General features: G+C 32.2%; 1 protein-coding gene and 1 long non-coding RNA gene across 51 annotated transcripts in view; one reads left to right on the forward strand and one right to left on the reverse strand.

Moving 5' to 3' along the window:
- The window catches only part of LOC127719308 (uncharacterized), a 188,608-nt gene that overhangs the window by 138,363 nt on the left and 35,629 nt on the right, over positions 1–14,616 (forward strand). For 44 of the 50 annotated variants that reach the window (XR_007990200.1, XR_007990205.1, XR_007990206.1 and 41 more), the window contains 3 exons: positions 3,051–3,112; positions 4,038–4,177; positions 13,561–13,642. The gene's annotated coding sequence lies outside the window, so the exon portion shown is untranslated. Of the gene's footprint in view, positions 1–3,050; positions 3,113–4,037; positions 4,178–9,684; positions 9,703–13,560; positions 13,643–14,616 lie in introns of those variants that run through there. The other 6 variants (XM_052225357.1, XM_052225358.1, XR_007990207.1 and 3 more) reach the window with 5 other exon arrangements.
- LOC127719315 (uncharacterized) overlaps positions 1–14,616 on the reverse strand; it is a 49,042-nt gene that overhangs the window by 11,765 nt on the left and 22,661 nt on the right. The gene's annotated exons all lie outside the window — the stretch shown is intronic.

Genomic DNA, 14,616 nt, shown 5'->3' on the forward strand with positions numbered 1-14,616 from the left:
TATGTTCAAACTGTTTTAGGTCATTTCTTAGTAACAACAGACAAAAGAACTATGTCAATTGGACCTGCTTTGTTACAATAACTGCACTTAAATTTTTACTAGAAAACATTTTTGTTCGCCATAGAGATTCCGTATATCGTCAAGTTATCGAAATTCCAATGGGGACTAACTGTGCACCACTTATCGCGGACCTGTTTCTGTATTGTTATGAGTTACAATTTATGACTAAAATAAGCAAAGATCCATCGAAACAACATCTGATACAAAAATTTAATAACACTTTTAGATATTTGGATGATATTTTGGCTCTCAATAATGACGACTTCAGTGTGAACACTAAAGAGATTTATCCTGCAGAACTAGCCTTAAATAAAGCTTATACTAACAATAAACACTGCCCTTTCAACGATCTTGATATATATATTTTTAACGGGAAGCTTAATACCAAACTTTACGATAAAAGAGATGATTTTTCATTTCCTATTCTTAACTATCCATTTTTGGAGGGTGACATTCCCTTGCCACCATCTTATGGTGTTTATATATCTCAACTTGTTCGATATGCTCGTGTATGTAACAACGTATTTGACTTTAACGAAAGAAAGCTCTGTATTACTGAAAAATTATTGCACCAGGGTTTCCGATATCACAAACTAGTCAAAACATTTACTAAATTTTATTATCGGTACAAGGACATCATTCGTAAATGTAAATCAACATGCAGACATCTTATACGTTCAGGTATTTCACATCCAATATTTTATGGTAATATTCTATACAAAGCACAAAAATGTCGTCAACCACCTCAAAAGCTAACCAAACCTTCAAACAGACTTATTCAGAAGGAATATAGTTACGATACTGTTGTCAGGTCATTAAAGATGGCATATTTTGGAATTAATATTGATTCACTCATAGTGTCTTTGCATCGGAAATAAACACATTTATTATAAAACCAGTTGTTGGAATGATACGGGTTATGTTCTTCTCATATATTATATGATGGTATGATACTAAACCCCTGGCGGGAGTGAATGTGCTTTATTTTTATATAATGTAGACATAATCTTTCAATCAGTTTAATTGAGGTCTAGAGCTGGCATGTCAGTAACTGCTAATAGTCCTTTGTTAATTTATGTATCATTGTCATTTTGTTTAGTTTCTTCTGTTACCTATTCTGACATCGGACTCGGACTTCTTTTAAACTGAGTTTTACTGTGCGTATTGCTGTGTGTTTGTTTATTCTACATTGGTTAGAGGTATAGGGGGAAGGTTGAGATAAAAAAAAACATGTTTAACCCCGCAGCATTTTTGCGCATGTCCAAAGTCAGAAGCCTCAGGACTTTGTTAGTCTTGTATGTTTTTTTAATTTTAGTTCATTTATATGTTTCGGAGTTTAGTATGACGTCCATTTTCACTGAACTAGTACACATTTTTGTTTAGGGGCCAGCTGAAGCCCGACACCGGATGCGGGAGTTTCTCGCTGTGTTGAAGACCCATTGGTGGACATGGGCTGTTCTGCTCTTTGGTCGGGTTGTTGTTTCTTTGACACATTCCCCGTTTCCATTCTCAATTTTAGTGTTCTTTTCTACTCGAACATTTTTTTTTTGTGAAAAGCATTAATTGGGGAAATAATCCATATACAGAAATGGTTTCATTATGCTACAGTTTGAAACTTAATGAAGTAGTTCCAGCCTTACTCATCACCATAACAATAGAAATCGGATCACCATATATTTCATTTTAGATATATACAACTTTACAGAGAATGTTTTTTTGAAACAAATGAAGAAAATACGTTTTAAAAGCGCTTTTCTGTATGACCAAAAAGGACCTAAAAAAGGCAAATTCAACTACGGTAATCATTGACTAAGGGAGTTGAAACCTTAGTTTCTTTATAATTTCAAAATTTATTTACGAAGAATGTAAGAAATATTTGTTATAAACCATGTCAATACCGAAATAATAAATACTGAACTGATGATACCCCCGGGGACTGATAGTCCACTAACATAGGTATCGACCAGTGAATAGATTAAATTATACATTCTGAAATTGCACTTATATTGAAATGTGGTAATATTGACAATGACACACTATCAACCAGAAAAGTTCTCACTCCTGAGCTGATAGTCTACCAGCAGAGGTATCGACCCAGTGCTGTAACAAATGAGAACAACACGTTATAAATTGCATGAGTCCGAAGCGCTTTTCTTGATTTACCTGCATCAAGAACGCTCAAAGCCAAATATTTGAAAGCGAAGGATATATAGGAACCAAACACAGTTGACGATCTGTATCACCAAAAGGACCTTAAAAAGCCAAATCCATCTAAAGTCAACTGTGCGTGAGAGGGTTAAACCCTTAGTTTCTTTATAATTTCAAAATTTATTAACGAACAATTTTAGAAAGGTTTGTTATAAATCATGTCAGTACCGAAGTACTGACTACTGAGCTGATGATACCCTCGGGGACTGATTGATAGTCAACTTGCAGTGGTATCGACCCAGTAAATAAATGAAATTATGCATTCTTAACTGGCATTTATATTCAAATTTAGTACTATGGACAATGAGACACTATCAACCAGAAACAAAAAGAGGTCGCAATACGAGTTTCGTCCTCATATCAAACAAATAGGTTACGCGTTTCTTGTCTGTAGCATTTGAAAAACTGTGCAATAATTTACAATAAACTAAAGATAGTTTAATTAGAAATAGAATAATTAAACATAAAAAAAGATTAAAAAAGACGTTCTGTATCACAGTCACCTTTGTGTCATGTAATATAATCCATTCTCTGAGTATAGACAATGCAGTTAAGTTTTTTTTTTCAGTCTATCGCTTGAGTACATATAATAAAAAGAACATTTGAACGCAGACAAATAACATTATACAAGCTCCCGTTGTATTAAAATTTATTTGTTTGTTTAGAATTATTTGCCTTTGTGAGTCGCCTGTGCGTATGTAAGCTATATCGGACGGGAAAACTTTTCAATAAGTTTCCTTCGACCAACAATAACTAGCATAAAGACATGATGAATTTTTCAGGTCCTAGTAGTGTATGAAATCCTGAATAACAGCATTTTAGGAAAACTTCTATTCGGCTCATGGTAATTATATCGTTTCAGTATAAGACGTTATGATATCTAAATGTCACTAAATCAGAGATGCAGATCACTAAAAAAGCTCAGCTTATCCTCTTATTTTTATTATTGAAAAAAACGAATATAAGTTTTATATTACTCAAGATTCTTAGCTGTTTATTATTAACAGTGCTTCGGAAAACAAGTATGTTTACACTTTAGCAAGTTCGAGATCACTTATTTCACGTGTTATAAATAGATTTTTAATTTCACATGGCAACAACGTGATAATTTTGTGATTGTTATATTTGAAAACAAAACTTCACATCTTCACCATTTGAAGTCCTGTGACAATGTGAGGAATTCATGTTAATGAAACTTCATTTCTATATTAATTTAAGTATTGATTTTAATTTGATTTGTATCGTAATGTACATAGCTATATAGACAAAAATGATTGATTACTGTTTGACGTACAGTAGCAAATTCAATCAATATATAGGACAAACCATGTTAATGCGATATGAATACCTACATACTGAGCCGGATTTTTGAACCCATTACCTTCAGCACTATAACGAGACATGCAACGCTGTTACGTGATCTGGACAATCGAAAAGGAAATCTTATATAACAGATGACTAGAATGAAAGTTGCAGTTTATATACGACGTTGCCACGATGATATGCAAATTCATATCAAATGCGATGTAATATCTAAATATTGCTTCTTTTCACATTTAACAAAAATATTCAAAACAACACTAAAAACACACAACATGAATCAGCATTGTTAATCTCTATACTAGTTTTTTTTTATATGAAATTACAAGGAAGTACCGGAAATGGACCATAATATAGACCAAATATGAATGAAAATTAGATCAGCATATTTAGCAATTAGCTTTTTAAATTAGACGAATAAACAAATATATTACGGAATGATGTTTCAGAAAAAAAGAAGGAAAAAACAGTTTGGCAGATAAAGCATTCTTCATTTCCATACCATCTTTTATCTTCAAGGAAAGACTCGGAAATCGTCAACAATACAGACCTCATATGAGCGAAAATGGAAGGGCACCATTACAAACAGGTATTTCTGATTGACATCAGGTTATACGTAAACTTGAGGTTTTACACGAGTAATTGTACACATATCTAAATAATGAACAAAATCAACTCATATGATACATATCATACTAAAGCAATGATACATTTCTTGTCAAGCTTTAGATCTGAATAAGTTATAAAGTGTTGACTTTTGTGGAATTTTTTTTCCATATATCAATAGGTATTTCAAGTGAATCCAGTACAAATATATACAAGAATGATTTTAAAACAATAAATAGAAATTACACTCTAAAGTTAATTCAAATTCAAAACAATCAGTTTTCTTGATTTCGGTGATAGTCTTGAATAACGTCAACGATATTGACAAAGTCTGATCAAAATAATAATACGCGTGTTCACCAGTTGGTGTCTTCAATTAACCATAAAACATATATCTATAAGCTTGTCAAAAACAAGAAGATCAAAGAAGCCAGATTATTTAATTTCACTTTTAGATATATTGATGATGTTCTTTCCATTAACAATCCGAACTTTTCTGATTGGGTTCCATTAATATATCCCCCAGAACTAGAAATTAAAGAAACAACAGACACGGCTTCCTCCGCCTCATTTTTAGACTTGTATCTCGAATTTGACATACACAGTCATCTCAGTACCAGAATCTATGACAAACGAGACGATTTTAATTTTAAAATTATAAATTTCCCCCACCTTAGTAGCAATATACCAACTTCACCTGCATATGGGATATACATTTCCCAACTTATTCGATATTCAAGAGCTTGCAGCTCTTATTCAGACTTTGTAAAACGTCACCAGTGTCTGAGCAGAAAGTTGATGAACCAGGGGTATGTCAAAGAACGTCTCGTCCTTTTTCTAAAAAAGTTCATCGGAAGGTACCAAGACCTTGTTGATAAATATTCCGTATCAACTTCACAAACAATACATGATGGTCTTGAAGTATAGATTCTGCATACTGACGTTGTTTATCATCTTAACAACGTGTAATATTGTTCTTTCATTTGTCTTTGTTCTATTATTAATATTACTTTTACTGTTTGGTTTGTTTTCTGTGATATCCATTTGACGTGGCTAGGTACTTATACATCCCGTCAATGTGTTTGTATTATCTTTAATTTTTACTGGTGTGTTTTGTATATGCGACTTTTTGTGTTTCTGTGGTTCTTATAACGTGACTCTGTACTTTAAAAGATCCCGTCATTATGTTATTGTTCTATTATATGTCATTATGTTATTGTTCTATTATAAATTTGAAAATACTTTGAACGACAAACGACAGATTTATTTTACTCGCGTAGTGGTATTTACCATATGTGGATTCTTAAGGGTTCTGAAGAACTTCTGGACAATTATAAATCTCGGTCTATTTCTGAAATTAATTCTAACATAACTTTTGATTTTTTAACCCTGTATACCAACATTCCCCATGTGAAATTATAAAATTGTTTTGAATAGACATTGAATGACAAACTTTTTTCTTATGTGACGTTTACATTTTCTGACGTCAGACACGCGAAGCAATGAATGTGGGTCTTAATTTGATAGATGCTTTTGTGCTTTTTTTGTAAATAATTGTTTGTTTTGATATTGTAACACAGTGATGACTGCTGTACCCATATTTGACTATTTTATTTATAATGTCTGTTTTGTTCACGCATCGTTGTAAATATAACGAAATTTGATAAGACTGTCGTACAAGTGAGAGGTTTAGCGCTATAAAACCAGGTTCAATCCACCATTTTCTACATTTGAAAATGCCTGTACCAAGTCAGGAATATGACAGTTGTTGTCCATTCGTTTGATGTGTTTTGTCATTTGATTTTGCCATGTGATTAGGGACTTTCCGATTGAATTTTCCTCGGAGTTCAGTATTTTTGTGATTTTACTATACGTTTCTGAAAATACAAAAGAAATCCCTTTGAGCAAATATATCTGCATTGAGAGTGGTGGATTATGTTTTTTTTAAAACTTAATGAAACACAACATGTGATCGTACATAACAAAGATAATGCTTAATCAATGTTGAATTTCGCTATTTGACAAATTTTTGATTTAGATCTAAAAGAAAAGGAAAAATTTGGGAAAATACTGAACATATTTAAACTCAAAATGGATAACCGCTTTTACGAACAAGTTGCTCAAATAGACGGTAGCTATGCATGAAAGCATGATTTGTCATAAATACATTGATACAAAAATTAAATAAACAACAAATGCATCTTGAGTTTGCATGAAAATGATTTGAATACGTTGCAAGTCTTACCTTTTGTAGACATTACTGAACATTAATAAATCAAGGTATTTACCAATAAGAATTACGAATAGAACGAACAGATATATGCATTCAAGGATGGTGAATTGTTGAGCCAGGATCTAAATGATATTACAAAATAATTTGTCGATAAATTCATAAATTCGTTGTTATTTTGTCAAATTATCGATTGAAAATAAATTCCAGATAACTTCTTATTCCAAAAAAGAAGTTCACTGGCATAATTCGAATTTAGACGGTATCGCTGACAGACCAAGAATAAATACTTGTGCGGCTAGTAAATATTATATAACTATTAATAAAATATATCTATAGCTATTTTCAATTATAATATTTTTTTCAACATAATATTTTGAAAAAGAACTTTTTTTTCATCTAGAAATGATTATACTGATAAGCGTATTTCGCTTCCCCGTACATGCCCCAAATGACACATTTCTCGTCAATGATTAGCTTGCCCTTCAGCAAATAACATAATGTGTACAATATATGTGTACGTCAAGTAGAAAATAAACCGGGGTCAGTCTGTCAATCGGGAATAAGGTTGTTTTTTTTTTTTTTTTTTTTTTTTTGTGGGGGGGGGGGGGTATTTTCGAAACTTTGTGATTCAAACAAATACACCAAAAATGAGATCATCTAAGGCTAGATTTTACGATAGATTTATTGAATTTGGTGAATTAATACTCAATCAAACAGCTGGTATTCTACTGACCGATCAATTTTTATACTCATATGCAGCAAAAATGAAAACAAAAACAACATGTAAAGTCATTTAATTTCCATTTTTAGATATATTCATGATGTCCTGGCACTCAATTACAAAATTATATACAAAAAGGTAAAATAACAAAAAAGTCCTTTTTGAAATGGCAAAATCAAAAGCTCAAACGAATACAAGTGAGTCTAATATCAAGATTGATGAGGAAGAATTACAAAACCGATAAAACATAAGTTAAATGGTCACCATCACAAAATGGTTGACCGATAGACTGTTCCCGTGTCTCAATTCACTAGCGACATACTTCCGCGGTTTAAGATCATTAGATATCAGAACAGCCGTATGATCTTTGATTTCACCTGTTGTATTAATGTTCCGATTGTGTTATTTTGATTGAAAGTTGATTCGCAAAGCGGGGTAATAATGGCGTAGCAGGAAACGTTTACCCGGTCAGCGGTCCAGCTCCTTTTTGAGTTCATGCGATTTCGTTAGTCTTGCTTGTTACCATAAACTCTCTGTTCGCAATAGATTTACGAGGTTTGAACTTAGGTAAACTACTGTTGCCTTAATTATCGAAATATGAGCAAGGTTGAACATATAGAAATATGTGTTTGTTTTTTTATTGATAAACGTTTGAATTATTTAAACTTGATAATTGTTCATGTCAGTTGGATATCAATATTGTTATAACTAATCATATTTTTTTTCACTAAAATAAGTGACCGTTCCAAATTCTTAGCCGACCATTCCTTTATGATATGCAAACATAAAGTTTCAAGTCAATAAATAATAAAACCAGTTTGGCAGATATATTTGCATTTTTGATATGAGGATTAAAAGTTGAAGAAGATTCATGATAATAGTTGTTAAAAATGGCAACGTACAATGCAAACAAATAACAATCTAATGCATTTTTACTTTCCATAACACTTTTTTCTATAGGAAATGCTGTGACATTCATCGAATTTGTTGACAATATACACCAAATTTGTTCGACACTTTTTGTAACTGCCGTTTCCAATTAACCGTCAGATAATATATAAACTTTAAGCTTTTGACAATAACTTGTAGCACTATCAAGGAAAAATATAACTATTCTGTGAGATGTAAATTAATTTGATTTTAATGCTAACTGAAAACAAAATCCAACCTACATGAAAAAAATAGACGTGTTAGGAAAGGGATTTAAATACTGCGCTGATGTTAAATACCAATACCGATACAAGATTTAAGTGTGGATTTTCTCAAAATGCAAAAGTATCCCGGCGTAGTAAAGTTTAGCTTTGTGGTGTGTTTGATACAATATGAAGCAAACGGTTAAAGTCGACTCCAAATTTTAAGACGTGCATTGGCCTTACGTAGATCTTCATACATTCATTTGTATTTGTTTGATTTAGGAGTGCAAAACAAAACTTTAAAAAAATATATATGAGGGTCAAGAATGGGAATGACGGATTTTACGGTAACATGTCCAAATATATACATTATATACATTAAATGATATGAGTAGAATATGTTTAATAGTCAAATAACTCACACAAGTGCCTATTCACAAGTCCAGCACACAATTCAATCATTTGATTTGATTTGAATCGGGTCTTGGATGTCTCCATAAATTGCATTTTTTTTTGCATTTTCTTTTTTTCCCTTTTCCGTTTTGCCTTATTTGGTGTCTCCTATATGGCGTAACAATTGGTGGAAGGTTGGCATAAATCTTATCACATAACTGAACACAGTTTGGCGGAAAATCCAATTCCAAGTTGGTGACAATTCTTGGAAGAAGTTTGTCTTGCTGCGGATCGTTTTAATGTTCAGGAAAAACACTTTTCACGAGCTGTATGTGATTTTTATATATATATCCACCCATCACTATATACCGTCCAATTAGAAAGCGGAAAGCGGAGTATATAGTGAACATTAGGCAAAACAAAATGAAGGAAATCGAAAAAAAAATAGCCCGATATATAATTTAGCAGGCTTTGCAAGAGGTGAAAATGAATATTCCATTTTCAAAATATCTTCCTGACCCAAAGATAATAAAATTAACTTCTCCATATGAATGTTTAACGCCACTTTCGACATTATCTCAATGTAATTGTGGTGTTCTGTTTTGATGGTGGGGGAAGCCGTGATACCAAGGAAAAAATTTTCCGACCTTCACCGAAACGTAAATCTAACATGCTTGAATTGTGCCCAAATGTGGTAATCTTTTAAAACTTAATTCGATAAATTCTTTTGTCGAAAAAACTTACTGACAAAAGTCGATAGAAAGAAAATGTCAGTTAAAATTTAAATTAGAATAATTAATTCACAGATTTTAACGGGGTTTTTTAGGTATTGTCCCTTTTCAGCATTACATTAAATTGCCAGAGTGACTTTTATAGATAAAATAAAAAGATAAAGATAATCAAATTGAATACGCTATTGTTTCATTCTTTTATTTGTTTTAATTGTCAAGTAGACACATTTCTAGTCTTTTTTTAATTAGAATTTTAAGCTACATATTTCTTTATTCTAGAAAATGATATGAAATAAGGAGATGTGCCAAAGTAAACAACTATTTTACCAGAGACCGAATGACGTAAATGTTTGCAAGTATAGTTCACCGTATGGCCCCCAATAAGTAGCAAAACCCATCCCGCATAAAAGCTATGAAAGGCCCCGACATAAAAAATATGTTTTAAATAAATTTCAAATAACGAACATTTTGAACAAAGATTGATGTAGAGTAACAAATCTGATTCGGATGTGATTTGGTTGCAGTGGTTTTTTTTTATTGATTTATTTTGATCACTTTGCAGATTTTCCTTGTAGTCGTTCAACAAAATAGTAAGACATGGGGGGAAACGATCTTAAACTTAATCGATCACTACTATGATACAATGCAATTTTATTGTTATAAAATTAATAATGACCGTGTTGTTTTGCTGGATCCTCATCCGTGTATTGCGGAATAAATTTGTTATAATTTAGTTGTTAAAAAATCATCTCAGTATTATCAACTCATAACAAACTCATAAAGGTAACTATAATGAATGATTAGCTGTGCTTTATGAGGTGGTCCACACTATAGCCTGTAGTGGTATTGGTATTTAACATCAGCGTCAAGATCGTATTGACTTTCCTAAAACGTCTAATAGTTCTAAAGAAATGTTAAACTATTAACCAGTTTGAAAGCGGAAATACAAAGAATGTTTGAAAAATATTGATAAAAGCTACGGGAATAGACCAACGTTTTCACCAACAGTATTTCAAATAGACGGTCTATTTTTTTTTAAATAAAATTGTTACAAACCATCATTCACACCAATACAAACTTACAGCTACCATTTCGGATATTGTAAGTCTGAGACATTTATGACCAGTTTCCATTGGAAAAGATGAAACGGATAAAAGATGCGCTCTAGCGTCCTTTGTCAACACAGTTCTCGTTAAAATCAACTTTCACAACTTCCATCTTCATAAACGTAAACATAAACCAGTTTCAAATCATTTGAGCGTTTGAAACAAAACGATAAAATCTATACAAATCGTAATTGATGTTAATTTTTTTCTAAATAATAAAAAAGCAGAAAACAGATGAAAAATATTATTTGGTGCTGAACTGACCAACTAAATGCCGTAATTACTATAAAATAGGTGCCTATTTGATCAGATGCCGATTTGACTTTTTATAGGTGCCGATTTAACTTGTTCCCTCTGACCAACAGAGAGGATTGAGTGTAACCTGATAAAATGTTGACACTACATAGTTCCTATTTCCTAGATTTAAAATTCATTATTGTTCTAGCCATATTTTGTCAGTTGCTTACTGCAGGTTGTTAGTATCCTCAGGCAACTCTGGTTTCCTCTAAATATCAATCTGACCAGATTTTGAATTACTGAAATTTAAAGCATAAATTAATGTTCTCAATGAATTCTATGTGAAACTATAATACAAGACACTAAAACATAATATGAAGTGAAGACACAATTATAAGGGCTATTCCAGGAATGGATGTATGGGGAGGAGAAAGGCACTTTAATAAAAAAAATTGCATGGGCTACTTTACATATTTTCCCAATCAAAACTTAAAGTTAAGGAAAAATGAATCAAAATGTTATTCAAATAAAAAGTGTTTTTCCCTCCCCACACAATCAATTCTGGAATAGCCCTTAGTGATAAAGATTTGCAATAAGAAGAACATTGAACATGCAAGGGGTGAAGCAAGTTTTGCCAAAAAAAATCTCATTCATTTTCAGTTTTTGAGCAAAAAATTTAAATGAGCTACTAAAAATGGACAAATTAACATGAAGAATAAGAGGTCAAAATATACTCAGAACAGCCCTGATGCCACCTCCGGCAATCTAAATTTTAAAAATGTTCTCTTAACGAGAAGGGGGTATACCCCCTCTCGAGCTCACCCACTTCGCGCCTGCGATGCTCGGTTCGGGCATTGTGGCCCTCATGATTGCCTACTACTTTTATTTTTTCCTCTTATTCAAAACCTTATTGAGAATCCGTCCAAATGCATGCATTTGCAGATAATACATTGTAACAACAGTTGAGCGAACTAGAGTTGCATTTTGTTTTTCCGAATTTAATTGATTGAAAAACTTAATGGCTTCTCATAGGAACGAACTATGCTTCTTATCTTGAATATTTGTTCTTTTTGTCAAACGATGCGGATTTCATACAGCAGCTTCTTAGGGAAAAAAATGCTAGCTTTTTCCTTTAATTTCACATGCTGCTGTATAATTGGTTGACCGTTTTTGAAAATCTTTTTTACAGATGATGACATATATGGTCCAATTGTCGTACCATATTACATTCATCATTTCCTCACACGTGTCATCACCGAAATAGACTTATCGTTGTGTTTGTACCTCCATTAGCATCACGACTGGGCTTTTTCGTCGTTTTATTTTTTTTTTTTTTTTCTATGGCGTTGTCACTTGGTCATCGACTTTATAGTTTTTACATCCAATTGCTCTCGATAACCTTTCATTTAGTAATTATTATTAGAAAAATCTCTATGTAAAAACTAAATTCATACCCTTAGGCATTGCTGATTACAGCACCAGTTTATTTATCTAAAAGTCGAGGCAAGCTTAACAATCATTTAAAATATCGACTAAATATGATACAAAATTTTCCCCGCGTTTTTAGGGTTAGACGACCTGTGACGTCACTTTTGTGGCGTTGATCCAGTCATTTGAAAGACAGTTCGTGGTTCTGTTGTGCTGTTTTTGTGTGCTGTCCTATGTTGTTTTACGTGTTCGTTTTTTTTCTGTGGTTAGCATGTCGAAATGTACCATTGTATTGTTTATTTGTGTATTTCTCTGTCCTGAATGTTCTTGCATTTATTTGTACTGTATTCCTGTCATGTAATGTTGTCATTTTAGTGTTATATTTTACATTGCCATAGAGCTTGGGGTTTGGCTAGCCACACGATTAGGTTCAACCCCACTTTTTTCTTAAAATGTCCTATACCAAGTCAGGAAAATGGCAGTTGTTATCTTATAGATCGTTTCTGTGTGTGTTGCATTGTTGTTTGTTTTTTGTTCACTTCAGTGTTTCTATTAATTCGTTGTTTTTCTCCCATAGTTGATGTGTTTCCTTCGGTTTTAGTTTGTAACCCGAATTTGTTTTCTCTCAATCGATTTATGACATTCGAACAGTGGTATATTACTGTTGCCTTTATTTTACCAACATGAATTTCAAATTGATCATTTGATAAATGCAATCAAGAAGTTCTGAAAAAATAATTGTAAAGATATTTTAGAAGTAACAGGCATTTACATTGAAAATATGCAAACACTATATTTCAGACAAAAAAATGTAATACCAATCGGGCAGATATATTTAGATTTTGAGTTATCAATTGAAAGGATTGAAAAGCTTCTTTAAAATAAATAAATCGATGTCTCAAAAGAAATCAATAGCACACTAAATCACTGTTAATTTCACTACAAGTCTAATTTAACTTACAATCAAGTTAAGTCTCCGTAAAGTTGACAATACAGACTTCATCTTAATGCCAAATTCGTCAACGCTGTCACCATCAGAAGATTTAAATATAATCAGTACAAATATATCAGTGCATGATGTTTTATACAATACATTGTAACACAAATTGGGCAAACCAGAACTGTATTTTGGTTTATAGAAAGAGTATAAGCAAATTTACCGAACTCAAATGTAAACTTAAAAAGGCGGAAGTCCATATAACCTAACAAAATCAAATTCTCGACGATTTCAACCAACGAAACGAATATAACCAACTGTTGTATTCCTTACTTGGCACAGGTATTTTCCAACGAATATAATGATTGAAAAATTTAATAAAAATTATTCATTGCGTAAAAATCTAATAACACGCTCAACTATTGTTGATTTCTATTTTTTTGTTAGCTGCATTTCCAGGAAAGTCAAGAAAATCGTCGTCAATGAAGATCTAGTTGAAACGAAAATGGATCCTCTCATTTAACAGCAGGTATGTCTTATTGACGGACAGTGAGTTTATTAACTTAAAGTTTAAGAAATTAAATGTAATCCCATTTGACATAATATGACTGCTTTGTAAGATATGGATTACTTTTGTTGAGAATCTTATTCAAACCAAAATTATTCATAATTCTCAAATAGGTAGGCTTGCAAAAGTTGGAATTATTTACCAGTTTAAGATAGATAATACGATTCAAGCGTTGAACATATTTGACACAGATTGTAAAAATGTTCTCGAAAATGGCTTTTACCAATCGATATGTCAATGAATGTTAATAGATTTGAGATAACGAAGAAAGTATTGATAATTTTCTCTAAATGCAAAATTGATTGGCGTTTAAACCAACTAGTAGACCTTGTGATAAAAAAAGCATCCATAATGTTTCAGATACACAATGTAAAAAACAATGAGAGGCGAATGCAATAATAAATTCTTATCCGGTTTTTGGTCTTTAATTCGAGAAAAGTATAGAAAATCGTCAAAAAAAATGATAAAATATGACGGGAAAACTATTATGAGTGTTTACTAAATGGAACAGTACTTGCAATCTTAGGCGTTACTGTTTAACGTGAAGTTGACTGATCGGCGAAGATCGATAGGGCAATCTTGACTGATCGGTGAATGATCAATTTCCTATTCAATTAAATGATCGTTAATGAATCTGATTGTAAATGTATTTGCTGCAACTCATATTAATAGATATAAGAAGATGTGGTATGAGTGACAATGAGAAAACTCTCCATCCAAGTCACAATTTTTAAAAGTAAACCATTTTAGGTCAAAGTACGGCCTTCAACACGGAGCCGTGGATCACACCGAACAGCAAGCTATAAAGGGCCTCAAAAATGACTAGTGTAAAACCATTCAAACAGGAAAACCAAAGGTTTAATCTATATAAAAAACGAGAAACGAGAAACACTTATGAACCACATCAACAAACGACAACTACTGAACAACAGGTT

Source organism: Mytilus californianus, unplaced genomic scaffold, assembly GCF_021869535.1.
Source record: "Mytilus californianus isolate M0D057914Y unplaced genomic scaffold, xbMytCali1.0.p SCAF_11, whole genome shotgun sequence".
Classification (NCBI taxonomy): Eukaryota; Metazoa; Mollusca; class Bivalvia; order Mytilida; family Mytilidae; genus Mytilus; species Mytilus californianus.